The following is a 17024-nucleotide window of genomic DNA, read 5'->3' on the forward strand; positions in this document are numbered from 1 at the left end:
ACGAGAACCATGCACCGTATGGGGTCGGTCTCGAATTACCCACTGAAGGCCCCCTATCCCGTTATCAAGATAGTATTTGCTTTATTATCTTTAAAGAGACTGACGATGTGACTGACGATAAGCCAAACGCAAGACCTCTGAAGACCAAGTGTTGGGCTGAACTTGCACTGCTGTAGAAGCACCAAAGATGTCCAATCTCGAGCCTATGCACTCTTCCCAATGGTATGAGGGAGGGATGCAAAGCTAGGGCTGAGAGAGGGGCTGTTTGGGACTGTTCTAGACTGTATATGAATGCTGTAAATGAATGAGAATGCTGTGTTTTACCGTCACCAAGTGGCTGGAGCAAAACAATGAATGAATGAATGCTGAAAATTGCATGGATGCAAAAAATGCAAGGATTACTGATGGCTGAATGCTGAAAACTGATGCGTTTGCTGTAGGAGGGCTGAATACACAAGCGTTGATGCTCCTCTTGCTGAAGGATGCTACGCTTCTCCAAAACGCATGGATCTGAGGTGGATGCAAGGCTGAATGGTATGTGCCTGAATGCTCCTTGACTGAATTATGAGATGAATGAGGGAATGGGTCAAGCCCTCCTATTTATACTAGCTATATAGCCAGTCGGTTGGCACTAGATGCTGGCCGACTGCTCCATAAACATTAAATGCTTAATGATGATGTATAAATGCTGAAAATGATGGAAAAAATACCAAAAAAATCCTAGATAAATTGTGGATAATTCCTAGATGCTATCTGAGGTTCCTGCAATGGTCTAGATGCTATGCATGAATGATGTGCAATATGCAGGATGCTTTTTGATGCAAACCCTAAGGTTCTACTGACTGTATATGCATGAATGCGTCTTTTTAAGTGGGTTAAGGGACTTATATTGACTGAACGACTGACTGACTGACTGACTATGGCTGAGAATGACCTACATAACTCTTGTCTGACTTATCTTGGACTGAGGATTACAATGGGGTCACGGCGTACGACAAATATCATCCTACCGGGTTCTAATAATGTACAGATGTTGCATTGCTGATGATGAGCCAGTTTGTCACCATGCACTACAGTGCAGAGTGCATGTGACATATTCAGCATATACGACTTCAGTTTGCAGCACTCTGCCCATCTCCAGGCAACAAGCAAGATACTCCTATGTCTCAGCCAGCATATGTGTAGTCCTTCAGTCATTTGGGCTTGCATCAGTGGCCAAGGAGAGTTTTCAGTAGAGCCTCGGGATAGCTGGATACTCGGCCGACGTTTGGGCCTCCTTGTCCTTTCGTTGGGCATTCATATCATTTGTACTCAGCATTGTACAACATTTCTCCGAAGAATAATATAAGCAAATACTCCTACTTGCACCGGGGGCCCCCTTCAGTGGGTATTGGGACCCAATCCGGTGTCGTCTTCTACATTCTACATTCTCTACTCTCCCTATTCTCTAAAGTTGATGCTACATATTCTCACCACATAAATGTATAAAGAAGGCCCTATTGCGCGTTATCATGATCAACCTCGGTGCATGTAACAACAACATTTTGTACAGATGTAGTACCTTTTTATAGGAATATTTGTCGTACGCCGTGACCCCATTGTGAGCCCTCAGTCCAGGGACAGTTAGGCATGAGCTATGTAGGTCAGTTTCTTCGAGCCATAGAGGTCAGTCAAGAGTTCGTCCTCTTAACCCACTCAAAGAATTCATCAGATAGTGCATGTAGAGTCAGCCTTAGCTAGTAGGTTTGCATCAGAAGCATGAAGTAGTCAGGAAGAAGCTATGTTGCAGGAGAAGCATGCCTATGGGCCAGCCATAGCTGTAAGGTTTAGTCGGCAGCCTTTTGGGGACTGTTTACAGCCCTGGGGACCAGCCAACAGCAGCATAAGCTTAGTGGTAGTAGGTGGCCAGCACTCTATTTGGATAACAACAGGTTGGGTGTGGAACTACAGTCGGCCAGTGGAGATTTTGACATTAAATGATAAGCGCAGCATTAAATGCTGCAGAAAAGGCAGTATTTGTCCAATCAGACCAGGCCAACAAGATCCATGCTGAGCGACTAGGAGTGTTTGTCCATATATAAAAAATCTTCATAAAGCACTCAGTCATCCAGCAAAACATTCAGTATTTCAGCAAAGTACTCAGCAGTTCAGCATCCTACTCATCCCAAGGCAATCATCGAAGGTCCTTTTCAGCATTCAGCCAGCATACGTGCAGCCCTACAACTATCTAGGCTTGCATCAATGGCCCGAAGAGTCTTCAGCAAAGCCTTGGGTTGGTGGATACTCAGCCGATGTACGGTCTTACTTGTCCTTGCGTTGGACATTCATACTCAAGCATTGTACAACATTCTCCAAAGAATAATATAAGCAAACACTCCTGCTTGTAGGGGGGGCCCCCTTCAATGGGTATTTGGGACCCAAGAAGGTGTCGTCTACTTCACTCTCTCATTCTCCTCTTTCTAATCTCTGAACTGGATGCTAAAGAATCTCACCGCATAAAGGTATATAAAGAAGGCCCTGTTGTGTGTTATCACGATCAACCTCAGTGCATGTAACACGTGGCGGGGATAGCCACGTTGGAGGCATGTAATGCCAAGTAATCCCATGGTCACCTCCTTATGGGGGTTTGTAATTCCAAGTAATCCTATCCCTAGCTTGATAGAAAAGGTTAGGGGCTTTAGATACGTCTTATAGTTGCCCTCCATTCTTGCTTAGGCTTAGAGTGGCCCTGAAGGAAGCTCCCATCTGCTACACACGGTGGCTGAGGTTTGTTTAGATGGAGCATACAAACTCTACCAGAGAAATGGTAGACCCTTTTGTGATCTCGTGAGGTCTGCCAAGCTGCAAGGTTGTCAATCATCTGATAACAAAAATTACGTGGCATAGAAGTAGCCCACTTTGTCTCGGACACTTGGCTGGCCACCATCTTAGCCATCTGCTGGGAGGTCAAGTGGAGTGTCAATTTTGTGTCGTCCTCGGGGGTGTGGCGGGTCTCCATTGCCTAGGCGACAAAGCACCAAGTGATGAAGTATGTCTTATGTCATTAACATTGCGAATGAGAGTATCAAAAAGGCAAGAGCAAGAGGTCCACATCTGAGAGTGATAGTTGAGGGTAGCATGGGTTGGGGTGTTTGCAGCGGCTGCCATTGAGTTGTCTGAATGAAGGAGGGGAGGGAGGAGAGGGAGGGGCGGGGGACCAGGGGTCACATGGAACTGCTGAATGAGTGATGTCCTATGAAGACGGAAGAGCTGGATGAAAATGTCGACGGCAATGTCACGTGCATGCCCAGGTATGGCAGCACGTGGACATGTCTTCTAGTTGTTGCAGGTATCTGGGCAAGATATGAGGCCGGACATGGGCAGCAGGACTCCTGTTTGGGGCAGCCAGACACAAGGACGGGCAGTAGGGCATCCAAGACGATTGGGTAGGGGCTGTGGACCAGATTGACCAGAAGGATGTGTGTGTTTTGGGCATAGTCACACGAAACATTTCGAGGTGTCGAGGTTTGAAAGTTTTTTTTTCGAAAAGTTTCGTCCGTCAATAAAAAAACCGCAGGTTTTGAAAAATTACATATATATATATATTCAAAAATTTATATACATATATTCGAAAAATTATATACATTGTAGCCACCAAGGGTGCCCACAGTGTTCACTCCACATCCACTTGGAACATGGACATCCACTTGGAATCACTGGACATCCACTCGAAACATGGATATCCACTTTGGACATCCACCTAGACATCCATTAAGTGGCCTAGCTGCAACGGATCTCCGGAGAATCTCTACAAGTGGCACCAACTGGAATTGATTGGACCGCACCAACATTGGAGGCACCGCAGTGTCACACCAATTGACACCTTCCAATGATAGGAAGGGCTCATGAACAGCACTACGGACGGTACATCTGAAGAGGGCCTTCTACCCCATGGTGGGAGTCAAAACTTACTGATTGGCTCTTGGGGATGACAGGCTTGACATCGTACATGGTGGATATTAGAGAGGTACCAAGTGATTCAATCACCTCTCAATCCGAGCACTATGCGGCTGTCGGACTAGGAGAATTGGTCATGGGCTGCCACTGAGGCCGAAAGAAATCTCTCTCCAGCAAAGCATACATGATACAACCATTGGGCTGACCACTATTTCGAAGCCCCAACACCAAGAGTCTACACCAGTGCCCTTGGAAGAACCTCCCATTCACTTAAGTGAGCTTCCCCAGTCTTGGAGGGAGGACGAGTATGGCCCATGATCCCACTCTCTGCTCCAAGGCGGCTAAGACAGGGGAACCTCTGTCCCTACGCTCTTGCTGAGACCCAATATAGGAATTCAACCTCAACACCCCAGAAGATCCCCGGCCCATCTTGTAAGCATCCTGGTTATGGGACCACCCAGCCCTGCTTGCTCAAGTTGCTACGTTCTTCCAATCTGCAAGATGGGCACCTAATTCTTCACTGTTTTCCATCTTTTAAGACCATAAAATTTAAGCTTCAAAGACATGGTCTACCTTGCTCTAGATTAGGTTGCCTATTGATTTGAAGTCGACATGATGCATGAGCGAATCTGCAAGTCCAAGGCTGATGATGGCGATTGCCCGTTGACTGCATTGCCTCCAAGTTTTCAACTCCGGTCCGCCGGTCCCTCAATTGAAGACAATCTGCCAAAGTCCTTCCCACATCAAGAGTAACTGCATCTTGGTCAACCATGTCAAAAACCCAGTTCCTGAGAACTTGTCCATAAGATAGATGCTTGATGAAGTGGTCCCATCCGTTTATGCAATGCTAGAAGCATGCAGGAAAGGCTCTGCTGGTCAGCTCACAGTGAGCTAGAGCAAAGGAGGACATCGACGGCAGAGATGTTGATGATTAATGGTATCTTACAGAAATTTGTTGGCAGTGAGCAAGGATGACGGCAAAGAAATGCAGGTCTTCGTTGCTAGCAATAGACAAAGGTTGTGTCGAAAACCTGGCGCAGGAGGATCTGGACAAAGCAGTTGTGTAACTGCATGGGCAGCAATGCGGCACTGTCAGCTAGGGGGAGATCTGGCACAAGAGGATCTGGGTGAAGGCAAGTGTGTAACTGCATGGGCAGCAATGCGGCACTGTCAGCTAGGGGGAGATCTGGCACAAGAGGATCTGGGTGAAGGCAAGGTGGCCCAGGAAGCCGCGGTGGTGAGATGGGCTGAGCAACGGTTCCCTCAATACTCGCACCACCTGAAAATAGCGCTGCTGTCGATAGGCTAGGTGGAGGTGGTGCACCCAGCACTAGCGCGGCTGTCAGATGGGCTAGGTGGAGGTGGTGTGCCCGGCAATAGCGCCGCTAGGAAATGGCGGCAAGCAAATCTGGGGCGGCAGGGGTGCTCAGATGGAAGACACCTAGGTGAGGGCGTGGCTCTGATACCATATGTAGATAAGTTAGGGTTAGCGGACCAGCAACTATGGAGTCTCAAACAGATGCATGGTGATGTGTGTAGTAAAGAGAGAGTGAGAGATGTACAAACTGAAAAGAAGAGAGGGACAATGTTTGCACGACTCAAAGATACTTTGATTGATATGTTAAAAGCTTCAAAGAGTACAATGCTTTTATAGGCTTTAGAGCCTTATCTTATGACAAAACACACACTGGGGTTATGACACATGGCAAGTGCCCATGACATCGCTGCTTACCACTTACACACATAAACGGCTATAAGAGGTTGTTCACACATCCTTACAAATTTACTCACATAAGTGAGTGTTCACACACACATACAAAGGCTTTTTCACACACGTGAGAATCTGAAACCCAACACCCTGCATCCCCCACCATTGCTTTGTGCCTTCCCTTTTTTCCGCCAATGTCCACCTTTTTCCTCGTTTCCCTGGCTGCCTTGTGACATAAGGTGACCAAAAAGCAAGGCACATGGCCTAGGCAGCCTGGGCAGGTGCCAGGCAGTAGTGCTAAACATGCGGGTGCCCTGGACAGGGGTCAGGCAGCAGTCAGGAAGCCCCTTGAGCAGGTCGTACACAGGTTGGGCAGGGCTGACCAGTCCCTCATGCACCTACAAAAAGGTAAATAGGGGATTCTGGAGCTTACCCATCTGGAACATGATTTGGGAAGAAGCTAGCAATCAGATCTGCAGCTGGCATTTGACTGAGGGACTGAGGTCTACCAAAAACCAGAGAGATCAATTTTAAATTATAATTTGTATATTCGGAACATTTGTACTTTCATTCTTATACATAATATATAGTTAGTATGCCTACTCTGTGTATTTGTTTGACTGTACTGCTGCTCTCTTCTCTCTCTGATAACTCTTAACTGTTCTTCCTAGGAAACTTGCAAATTATATATTCTTGCACCCCGTGTGTGTCGACTTCTTGTGAGGTAGGAACCCACTGCACAAACCAGCGTTGGAAAAACAGTTTTTAAGGTTCCTTCCTGATCGTTGGTTCCCTAGTTGTTCACCATGGATGCAGAGGCAATAGCCGCAATAATTTCCCGCATAATGACCAAGCAAAGAGTCGCCATAAACCAACAGATGGAGCATCTAGAGGATCGCCTACAGCAGCATTTTGCACCCCGTCAACAAGGATGATCCCATTATCCCTAGGGTAATAAGCACACGACTTCCGATGGAAGATCTTATACCTGCTAAGTAAAGTGGTGATGACTTCATTGACGAAGTGGGAGCACTGATCACTAGTGAGTTCCAAGGGACAGCCAAAGCGGGCTAAGATGCACTCACATAAGAACTGAGCCACTCTATTAGCCGTGCAACCATTGGTAGATTCTGCCCACTTGGTCGCGTATTTATGGCGACAAGAACGTATTTGCACCGGTTTCTTGGGTGTGCCACAAGACGGATGGGCCCCACGAAATCAATGCCCCACCTCTCGAATGATGACCATGCTAGAGAGATCTAGAGTGGTCGTTGAGATTGATAGGTAGGTTTGGACCTGCACCTTTGGCAGGTGTCACAAGATTTGGCAAACTGAATGGAATCTTTGAACATTTCCGGCCACCATGGGCCATGCTACAACAAGAGTGCGCCTCAGATGTGTCCTGGATCGTGACCACCACTAGGACCGGAGTGAGCTGCCACTTGTCTTTGGGACTGGCAGTGATTGGAAATTGTCCTATGGAAAGCAAGGCAAAAACATCCCCATACCAATCTAGGGCGGCATCAATTTAAAAAAAGCACTATCACGAAGGTCATCATCAATACCTGGTGTGGACTCCCCAGTGTTGATGTGGGAGAGGTCCGCCATGACGTGATGTCTGCCCGGTTGGAGGATCTCAAAATCAAAATCTTGCAACCACCAGACACGACCCGCCACCTTTGGTTTGTTGAGAAGATATTTGAGGGCATGGTGATCCGAGATGACAATGAAGTGGGAGGCCAAGAGATAGTGTTGGAACTTTTGGCATGCATAGACTATGACCATGCCCTCCCGCTCAGTGGTGTTGTAGTTTAGTTCAGCTGGTGCGAGGAGGCGGTTGGGATAGGAGATTGGTCTGTCCATCTTGTACTCCCCACTGGGTTGAGTGAGGACCGCGCCAACAGTAGTGAGACTTGCATTTGTATGGGCATGGAAGATGATTGTCCAACCAGAATGGGAGCTCTAGTGAGGCGATTTTTTAGGTAGGTGAAGGCGGTAGAAGCAAGGTCAGACCACTGGAAGATAGTGGATGGCTTGACTAGGCAAGTCAATGGAAGGGCCACATCAACATACATATCAATGAAGCAGCGGTTGTAGCTTGTGTGCCCTACAAAGATATGGCTTCCTTTGGGACTAATAGGGGAGGCAATTGAAGGATAGCCACATCAGGTGCCAAGTCGTCAGCGCAGAGATGATGTAACCTAACAGTGTGCCCTAGACCACCAAGAAATGACACTTAAAGGGATTGAGGCATAGCCTAGAGGAGTGACACTTGGCAAAAACTAGATGAAACATGCCTTCGTAAGGGTTGTGGCATGGGTACTTAGCTTATCTTCAAGAAAACAACACCACTACCCATAAAACCTTGAGAAAATTTGAAAATAAACAAAAGAGAAATAGTGGAGAGAGAAGACACCACACTAGGGATCGGAATAGCCTTCCTCCCCCCCCCCCCCCCCCCGCGCCCCCCCAACACTCTATGTGATATTATATAAAACCCCTTGGAGGAGTCGTGAGTATGAATTGAGCTAGAGAACTCTCGTCTTTTTACATGTCTCAACAATGACAAAATAGCTGAATTTATAGTTCTTACCCAAAAGCACTTCTGAAAAGCGCTTTAAAAATCACTTAAAGCATCTTTTTAATAGTAAAAGCTCTTCTCTTTTTTACTATTTAAAAAGCCTTTAATCTTTTGCTTTCCAAAATCTAGTAGCATCATTCCAAGCCTATACGTTGGCCTTGCACTGCTATCCTACCACATGTCAGTGCCACATCACCATCGCCATGTCACCTTTTTTTTTTCCCCAAAACTTTCTTCTTTTTGCACGTTGCATTTTTGCATATCAGTAGCCTGTATTTCGATGCTTAGGTGACATGCCCCCAACTTATTAAACAGTTGTTCTCAACTAATAGGTCTTGCTTTTCTCTACTTTTTCTTGTTGTGGGCTTAGCTCTTCTCTCTCTGGCTTCTGAGACATGGTTCTTCCTACAGAATGTTCTCTTCTCTTGTGCTTGGCTTTGGGGATCATCTTGCCCTCACAGTTTTCATCCTTCACATAAAGAGACCTTGGGTTTGACCTCTCTGGCAAATACTCCCACCCCTTGCACCTCTAGAGTCGCCATCAGGCAAGAGTTTTGTCACAAGACGAAAGCGTGCTTGCACTAATTAGAGAATGAATTCTTCTTCAAGCATGGTTAATTTACCATATACATAGCCATGATTCAGTGATATAACATAGCAAGGCATCCACATGAAAACTCTTCATATCACAAAACTGTAGTGATGACATAGCATCAAGGACCAGAAGATGGGCTGCTGCCTCCCCTCCCCCCCTTGAAGGTAAATTCTATTGCCTTAAGGGAGTATTCTTATACAAGTACATTGACCAAGTAGCGTGCCCCAGCCATGCACTAACGTTTCTTCCAAAAACTTTGAATGAAAACAAATCAATCAATTAGCTAGCTTGCAAGTAGCCCAACGACCACAATCAATAAGGTGCCCAGCACTGCCCTCAAAGATTGCCCAGCAATCCTCAAGGGATGGAAGCCCAAGATCCAACTATCCAATAGTTGATTACCACCTTAGTCAAGTGCCCAGCACTTCCCAAGAGTCTCCCCACTTGATTCTTCATAGAAAACGCAGCAGTAGGTAGAAGACTTGTTCTTCTTCACCTCCAAGCTTCGATATTACCCTTCTCTTGTGGTTTCATGCTGGAAAGGGGCACAAATCAGGTTCAACAGCAGTTTGGCAGCAATAGAGGGCTCCCAAGCATAGCAAATGTGTAAAGAATTGGCTGGAATTGATGTTTGTACAGCTCTAATGCTGCCACGCAGCTTTGGGTTGCATGAGAAGGGCTGAAAACAGGTCGTACAGCAGTAGCTATGCCAGGAGAGGGCTGAAAACAGGTCGTACAGCAGTAGCTATGCTAGGAGAGGGCTGAAAACGTTGTCTAGCTGAGAGAAGTGCCAAGAGAGGGCTTGAAGTGAGGAGCCCAGCTCTAGGCATCAAGGAGCCGTGAGCAAAATGGAATGAGCTTGCTTCTCTTGGTTGGTAGGTGCTCTTTTATAGACTGGGGGGGGGGGGTGTGTAGATAGCTTTACATGCTAGTGGATGAGATTACATGCAAAAAAGTGAGGTCGCATGTAGCATGCATGCATGTAGGTAGCGTTGCATGTAGCATGCATGCATATAGATAACTTTGTGGTTCCATGGGCTGGCATGTGACATGCATGCATGAAGGTAGCTTTGCATGTTGCATGCATGTAGGTAACTTTGCATGTAGCATGCATGCATGTAGGTAGCTTTGCATGTTGCAAGCATGCATGTAGATAATTTTGCATGTAGCATGCATGCATGAAGGTAGCTTTGCATGTAGCATGCATGCATGTAGGTAGCTTTACATGTTGCATGCATGTAGGTAGGTAGATAGCGTTACATGCTAGTGGATGAGATTACATGCAAAAGGTGAGGTCGCATGTAGCATGCATGCATGTGGGTAGCGTTGCATGTAACATGCATGCATTTAGATAACTTTGCACGAACTTGTATGGTTCCATGGGCTAGCATGTGACATGCATGCACGAAGGTAGCTTTGCATGTTGCATGCATGTAGGTAGCTTTGCATGTTGCATGCATGCATTTAGATAACTTTGCATGTAGCATGCATGTAGGTAGGTAGTTTTGCTTGTTGCATGCATGTAGGTAGGTAGGTAGCTTTGCATGTTGCATGCATGCATGTAGATCCTTCTAGGTCACCCTCTCCACCACAGCATGGAAAGAAAGGAAAGAAAGGTAAGCGCAAAGCTAAGGAGTTTAGAGGCGGAGGGACGGTGCGGTTTACACCATATGATTGAGCTTATGGTTACGTAGACAAAGCCCTCACTTTTATTCGCCAATTTGAGATTGCTTTTGGTTCCGAAATCTATTTGGAGTCATCCAAGATTCGTATGGCTAGTTTACATCTTATGGAGACAGCCAATGCATGGTGGGGTGCACTCATGGTTGAGGGAACATCTCCCAAGAAATGGAAAGACTTCTTCAAGAAGCAGTTTTATGATCAATTTTTACCTAAGAAGTTTGAAGATGATGTGCACCTTGCATGGGAAAGGTTGCGGATGGAAACAAGTGAGACAATTGATCACTACAACAAGAAATTTTGGGATGCATATCTCAAGATTACTCCTTTTAAAGAGATTTCATAGAAGTGTAATTTAAGAAAGTATCCGGCCGATTTGCATGACAACATTCGAGATTTTGTGAATGTATGCCTGAATGACACCATCCAAGATTTTAGCTTCAATTGCTACCAGGGTCTACATGGTGGACGAACTAAAGAAAAAGACAAGTACTGGAGATCAAAAGTCTTCGGTACTTGAGAAGCGTGAGAACTCCAAGAATAGGTTTCAGACTATGAAGCCGAGGGGTATTCCAAACTCCTACAAAGGAAAGCACAACTTGACCAATGAGCAAATAGAGATCTACTGCAAGGAAGGGAAATGCTTTAGATGTGGCAAAGAGGGGCACATGTCAGCCCAATGTTCGGATCGTCCTAAGAGGACAAGTAAAGTCCAAGGAAAAGCCTAAGCCAGTGGTTGGTGGGATTCTTGATGTATTGGGAAACACTTTAGAACCCGAGGCTAGAGAATGAGGGACAAGAATGCTCTAGTGTTGTTTGACATGGGAGCCACACATAATTTCATTTCCATAGAGCTTGCTGAACAGTTGGGTATCAAACCCAAGGAGATGGGACCGGCCTTGCATGCAGAACAAGTGTTTCATGGTGATGGAGGAGCAGTAATGCTGTTGAGGATTCATGTCCAGGGTTATGTGAACTATGAGGATTTCTATATTTCACCTTTAAGGCACTCAGATGTCATCTTGGGGATGTGACATCTTGGAGATGCACGAGTTCTATTATCCAGATTCCCGAGAAGACCATTTCTTTTAAGCATAAGAATAAGGATATCACTATTGTAGCAAAAAAGAAGGGAGATACAATCCCTATCGTATCCCATGTATCTATTTTCAAAGCAATAAAGTCTTCCATCTTTGCGTATATGATCTTTGTAAAAGAATAAGAGTGAAGACTTAGTGAAAGATTTAAACTCTCTTGAGAGGGAGAGACTACAATTGCTAGAGGGGTACAAGGATTGCTTCACAGATGTTATTCCAAGAGAGTTGCCTCCTCATGAGCGACCAGAGGATCAGATCGAGTTGATTCCAGGGAGTTCAACCTCGAATCGACATCCTTGCTGATTCCAGGGAGTTCAACCCTGAATCGATCTCCATACTGATTCCAGGGAGTTCAATCCCGAATCGACCTCATTATTGTGTGAGTGCAGTACAACAAGAAGAGATTATGACACAAGTACAGGACTTGCTATCAAAGGGGTTGATACGGCCTAGTTCTTCACTCTTTTATTCTCCAATGCTTCTAATGCAGAAGAAGGATGGCTCATTTCGCATGTGCGTGGATTACAAAGCCATGAACAAGATTACAATCAAGAATCAATTTCCTATACCGAGGGTTGATGATATATTGGATCAGTTGGAAGGTGGGGCATTCTTTAATCGGATTGACTAAAGGAGTGGCGATCATTAGATTCAGATCCAACCACACGATATTCACAAGACTGCCTTCCATGCTTTTTTTGGATTGTATGAGGTATTTGGTAATGCCTTTTGGACTCACAAATGCTCTGGCTACCTTCAACTGCATGAAGGATCGGATCTTTAGACCACATCGGATGTATGCAGGCACTTTCTTTGATGACCGAAGAGGAACACAGAAAGCATTTAATTAAGGTATGGAGGCACTCTTTCTTTAATGACATCATTGTGTTTTCCAAGACCGAAGAGGAACACAGAAAGCATTTAGCTAAGGTATTCTAGGAGTTACAGGAGCATAGGTTGTTCATCAATGGAAAGAAGAGTGAGTTTTTCTTAGAAGAGATACATTACCTTGGACATATAGTGTCTAAGGAAAGAGTGCGGATGGACCCAGCAAAGCTTGAGGCCATCAAGAATTGGCCAGAATAGAAATCCGTACATGAGGTGCACAGTTTCTTGGGGGTAGCTTTTCGAGAAGCATATGAGGTGGGCAAACTTTTTGTCCGTGTTTCATTTCTAGATTATTCATACACCTAGAAAGAAGAATGTGGTTGCAGATCCTCTATCTAGGAGACCACAGGTACATTCAGTTTATGGCAAAGTTGTACTATCACCACTTCTAAGAACTCAGGATGACATCTTTGTAGTAGATGAGTATGTCAGAGATCTGAATACGGCTTTTGCACAGGTGCGGACAACCATAGAGAGGTCAAGGGCTAAGCAGAGAAAGGCTGCGGATAATCATAGAAGGGCAGTGGAGTACAAGAAAGGTGATTGGGTGTTGTTGTAGGTTGAGAAAGCAAGGCTTCGAAGAAGAAGGGCAAAGAGAAGGTTTATCCTAAGTTGTCCAATAGGCACTATGGATCTTTGGAAAAGATCAACCATGTGGCTTTCAGACTAACATTACCCGATCATTGGAGGATTCACATTGCTTTTCATGTGAGTCTCCTAAGAGCTTATAAGAGTCCAAACCTTTGGAATCACTTGTTGGGTTTTATGCTGTGTATGCACCCAGAGGAGTGCTTGTGATCATCAGTAGATTACTGGGGTACTTTTTACTTCAGTTAGTGGAGGTTTTTTCCCCCAGATTAGCTTAGTTACACTTATAAACAGTTTATAAGTGTTTTGGTCCACCCGGCACATTTTATGGCCGGACATGTGAACACACATCTTTTTAGGTCACTTTATTATGTGGCTATTGTACTTCACTTCTTTATCTGAATACATGAGAGTCGTGTTCTCTCTCTCTCTGCTTCCCATGCTTGTATTTGCAGCACCTCCAAACCCTAACCCTAACACCCCAAGTCCTTCATTTGGTATCAGAGCGATCCATACAGGCCATAGCCACCAGCCACCCTCGCCGTCAGTTGTCCGTATGAGCTATTGTCCTTCGCTGTACATTTCGCCGTACACCTGTACTTGCCCGTACACAGTCAGTGCCGCCTTCAGGTACTGTCCTGCCCGTACACGAGTACCTGCCCGTACACAGTCTGCGCCGTCAGTACCGTACCGCACCTGTCAGCGCAGCCTTCAGTATAGTACTGCACCTGTCAGCGCCTTCTTTGCATCTGTCAGCGCCGCCTTCAGTTGGTACTATACCTGCCTACAGTCGACTGCTTCAGTACCCGTACTTTACCTGCCTGCTTACAGTCGACTGCTTCCGTACTGTACCTGCATACAGTCGACTGCTTCCGTAATGTACCTGCTTACAGTCGACTGCTTCAGTACCCGTACTTTACCTGCCTGCTTACAGTCGACTGCTTCCGTACTGTACCTGCATACAGTCAACTGTACTTGCAACGAGTACCTACAGTGTACCTGTTCACACTGTTCAGTACAGTGCTCCGTCTGAGTACATCCGCCGTACTTTCACTGTACTTGCAGTCTGCTCCGTACAGTAATCTGTACCTACATAGTACAACAGTCAAGTCATCCGTACCTACACACTGCAATCAACTTGTACTTGTTGAAATCTCAACCGTGGTAAGCATTACAAGTTTTGAATATTGGGCATTTTTATTTTCTCTGTGAAAATCTACAAGCAGATACATGCAAACTTTCTTTCAAAGAAGTCTACAGGCTTTTTGCAAGGTTTTGGGTGCAGTAATTTTGGGCATTTTTGGGGCATTTTGGCACTGTGTAAGCCATTTTTTGTTGCTCTACTCAGTCACTGGTGCATTGAGCTGCACATTCAGAGGATTGAGAGTGCAGGCATATTTGGGTGAACTGTATTCAGTGGAGTACAGTTGTTTTCAGGGTTCTTGCTATTGGGTTTTTTGATACACAGGTACAACATTGTGCATAGGCATAATGGCAAATCAACAGCAGAGTGATGTATTCACGTATTTGTCCAAGGAAGACAAATTGGACGGCACGAACTACTCCTTGTGGAGTTTCATGCTGAAAAATGTGCTTGTGGCAAAAGGTCTTTGGGATTTTGTTAGTGGTGATGAACCACGTCCAGGTCCATTGGCTCCAGAGACTCCTCCCCAAGGGGGTGCTCGTGGACGAGGACAACAGGTACAGGCTCCAGGGCAGCCATTGCCTGTTCAAAGAACAAATGCTTAGAAGACATGGAATGCCAGGGATGCACAAGCCTTGTCACTCATTGCATTGTCAGTACAGAGGTCTATTATATCTCATATTCGTTCAGCTGGCTCTTCATAGAATGCATGGGTGACTTTGGAGCAGATGTATGCTGCTCGTAATGAGACTCGGATCTCATTTTTGAAAAGAGAGCTGGAAAATCAAAAAATGCATGAAGGAGATGATATGTCTAGCCACTTAAACAAGTTGCAGGATTTGAGAGAGCAACTCATCAATGTGGATGAGATTATTCCTGAGACACAGCTTGTGTCCACCATCTTGCACTCTTTGCCAAGATCTTACTTGGCTTTTCATACCTCTTTGAACCTCGGCATGAGGAATGCTGCTGAACCCCTTAAGTATCAGGAACTTGTTGCTCTCTTGCTACAAGAAGAGCAAATGAGGAAGAATATGAATATGAACACAAGTGCTAAACAAGAATTTACTACAGGTCCAAAGGGGAAAGGAAAAACTGCGCCAAAGAGTTCAAATCAGAATTCAGGTGATGGTGGTTCATCTCAGGATACCAAGAAAGGTGATGGACAGCCCAAGAAGAAGGGCAAACGTCATTACTGTAAGAAGCGAGGTCACTACATCACAGAATGTAGAAAGAGGATTGCCAAAGAGAAGGCAAAGGAAGCTGGGATGTCTGTAAATGATGCCTCTAAAGCTCCTCCAGAGACTGCTTCTTTTGTTGAGGACAGGGATTACTGTTTCTATACATGCAGCTATGATGCCTCTTGGTCTTCACAGGCACTCAGTATGACAGAGCATGCATGTACTTGATATTTTGATAGTGGTGCCTCAAAGCATATCACATCTCGCAGGGATTTGTTTTGTCATGTTGGCCCTGCCCCTGTTGGCAAAACTGTTCAGTGTGCCAACAATGCTTCATATCCAGTTGGTGGCATTGGGGAGATTCAGCTCACAGCCATTGATGGCTACATTCTCCGCCTTACAGATGCCTTATATGTACTAGGGATAAAGAAGAATTTGTTCTCCATTTCTTCTTTAGCACATTGTGGTATGCAAGTCCACTTTGATGATGATAAATGCATGGTCAGAGACAAAGCTAATGCTTTGACCTTGATGCTTACTGGTACATTATGTCATGGACTATATCAGTTGGATGCATTTCAGCCAGTGGATCAGTCTGCTTATAATGCATTCACTCTTACTCCAGCTATGGTTGATGCGGAGTTATGGCCAGTGGATTAGTCTGCTTATAATGCATTCGTAGCATTCCAAGCGTGTAAGGTGGCCTTGCGCTACTATCTTGCCACGTGTCAATGTCACATCACCATTGCCATGTCATCAAAGCCACGTCACTCTTAAAAAATAAATAAAAATAAAAAATAAAAATCAAAACTCTCTCTTTTTTTCTTTTTTTTCCTCCGCACATTGCATTTTTTGCAAATCAGCAACCTGTATTTTGATGCTTCGGTGACACTAGAGCTAATTGATCAAGATGTTATGAGAAGGCTTCTATGCGAGAGACGAGGTGAGTGTTAGTGAAGTTAGAAAAATCATCTATGAAAGTGCGGAGAAAGCTGAGAAGGTACTCCCTGGTGACGATCCGGTGGAAGGTAGCCATAGCATTGCACAGCCCAAAGGGCATCTTGTCGTAGGTGTAGGTACCCCGTTGGACGACAAAGGCCGTCTTGGAGCACCCACTAAATCCGTCCATGAAGCTGTACAGGGTATCTTGTTGTAGGTGTAATTACCCCATTGGGTGACGAAGGCCATCTTGAAGTGGTCATCCGAGTGGATGGTGACCTAGTGTACCCACTAAATCTGTCCATGAAGCTGTACAGGGCATGCCCGGCAACATCTTCTAAAACCCGATCCATGAATGGGAGTGGAAATCCGTCCTTGATGGTTTCTTTGTTGAGGGACCGGAAGTCCACACAGACACGGACCTTGTTGGTATTCCTCTTAGGGGAGACAACCATAGGGGAAAGCCATTCTGAGTGCTCCACTGGAGAGATGATGTGGGCTTCCTCCATTTTCTCCAGCTCCACTTTGATTGCCTTTGCATACTTTGGATTGTGTTTGTAAGCCCGCCCACGAACTGGCTGGGTTCCTTCCTGGAGAGGTATGGTGTGAACAACTTGCAAAGTTCTTCTCATTAGCTCACTAGCTTGAGGTGTGAGCCTCGTGAGTCTTGCTTTGAGACAGCATGAA

The 17024-nt window shown here is 45.5% G+C and overlaps 1 protein-coding gene across 2 annotated transcripts in view; it reads left to right on the plus strand.

Moving 5' to 3' along the window:
- LOC147630644 (LOW protein: ammonium transporter 1-like protein) overlaps positions 1–17024 on the plus strand; it is a 46366-nt gene that overhangs the window by 10975 nt on the left and 18367 nt on the right. The gene's annotated exons all lie outside the window — the stretch shown is intronic.

This window comes from Cibotium barometz, chromosome 16, assembly GCF_041138505.1.
Source record: "Cibotium barometz isolate CiBa-2024 chromosome 16, ASM4113850v1, whole genome shotgun sequence".
NCBI lineage: Eukaryota > Viridiplantae > Streptophyta > Polypodiopsida > Cyatheales > Cibotiaceae > Cibotium > Cibotium barometz.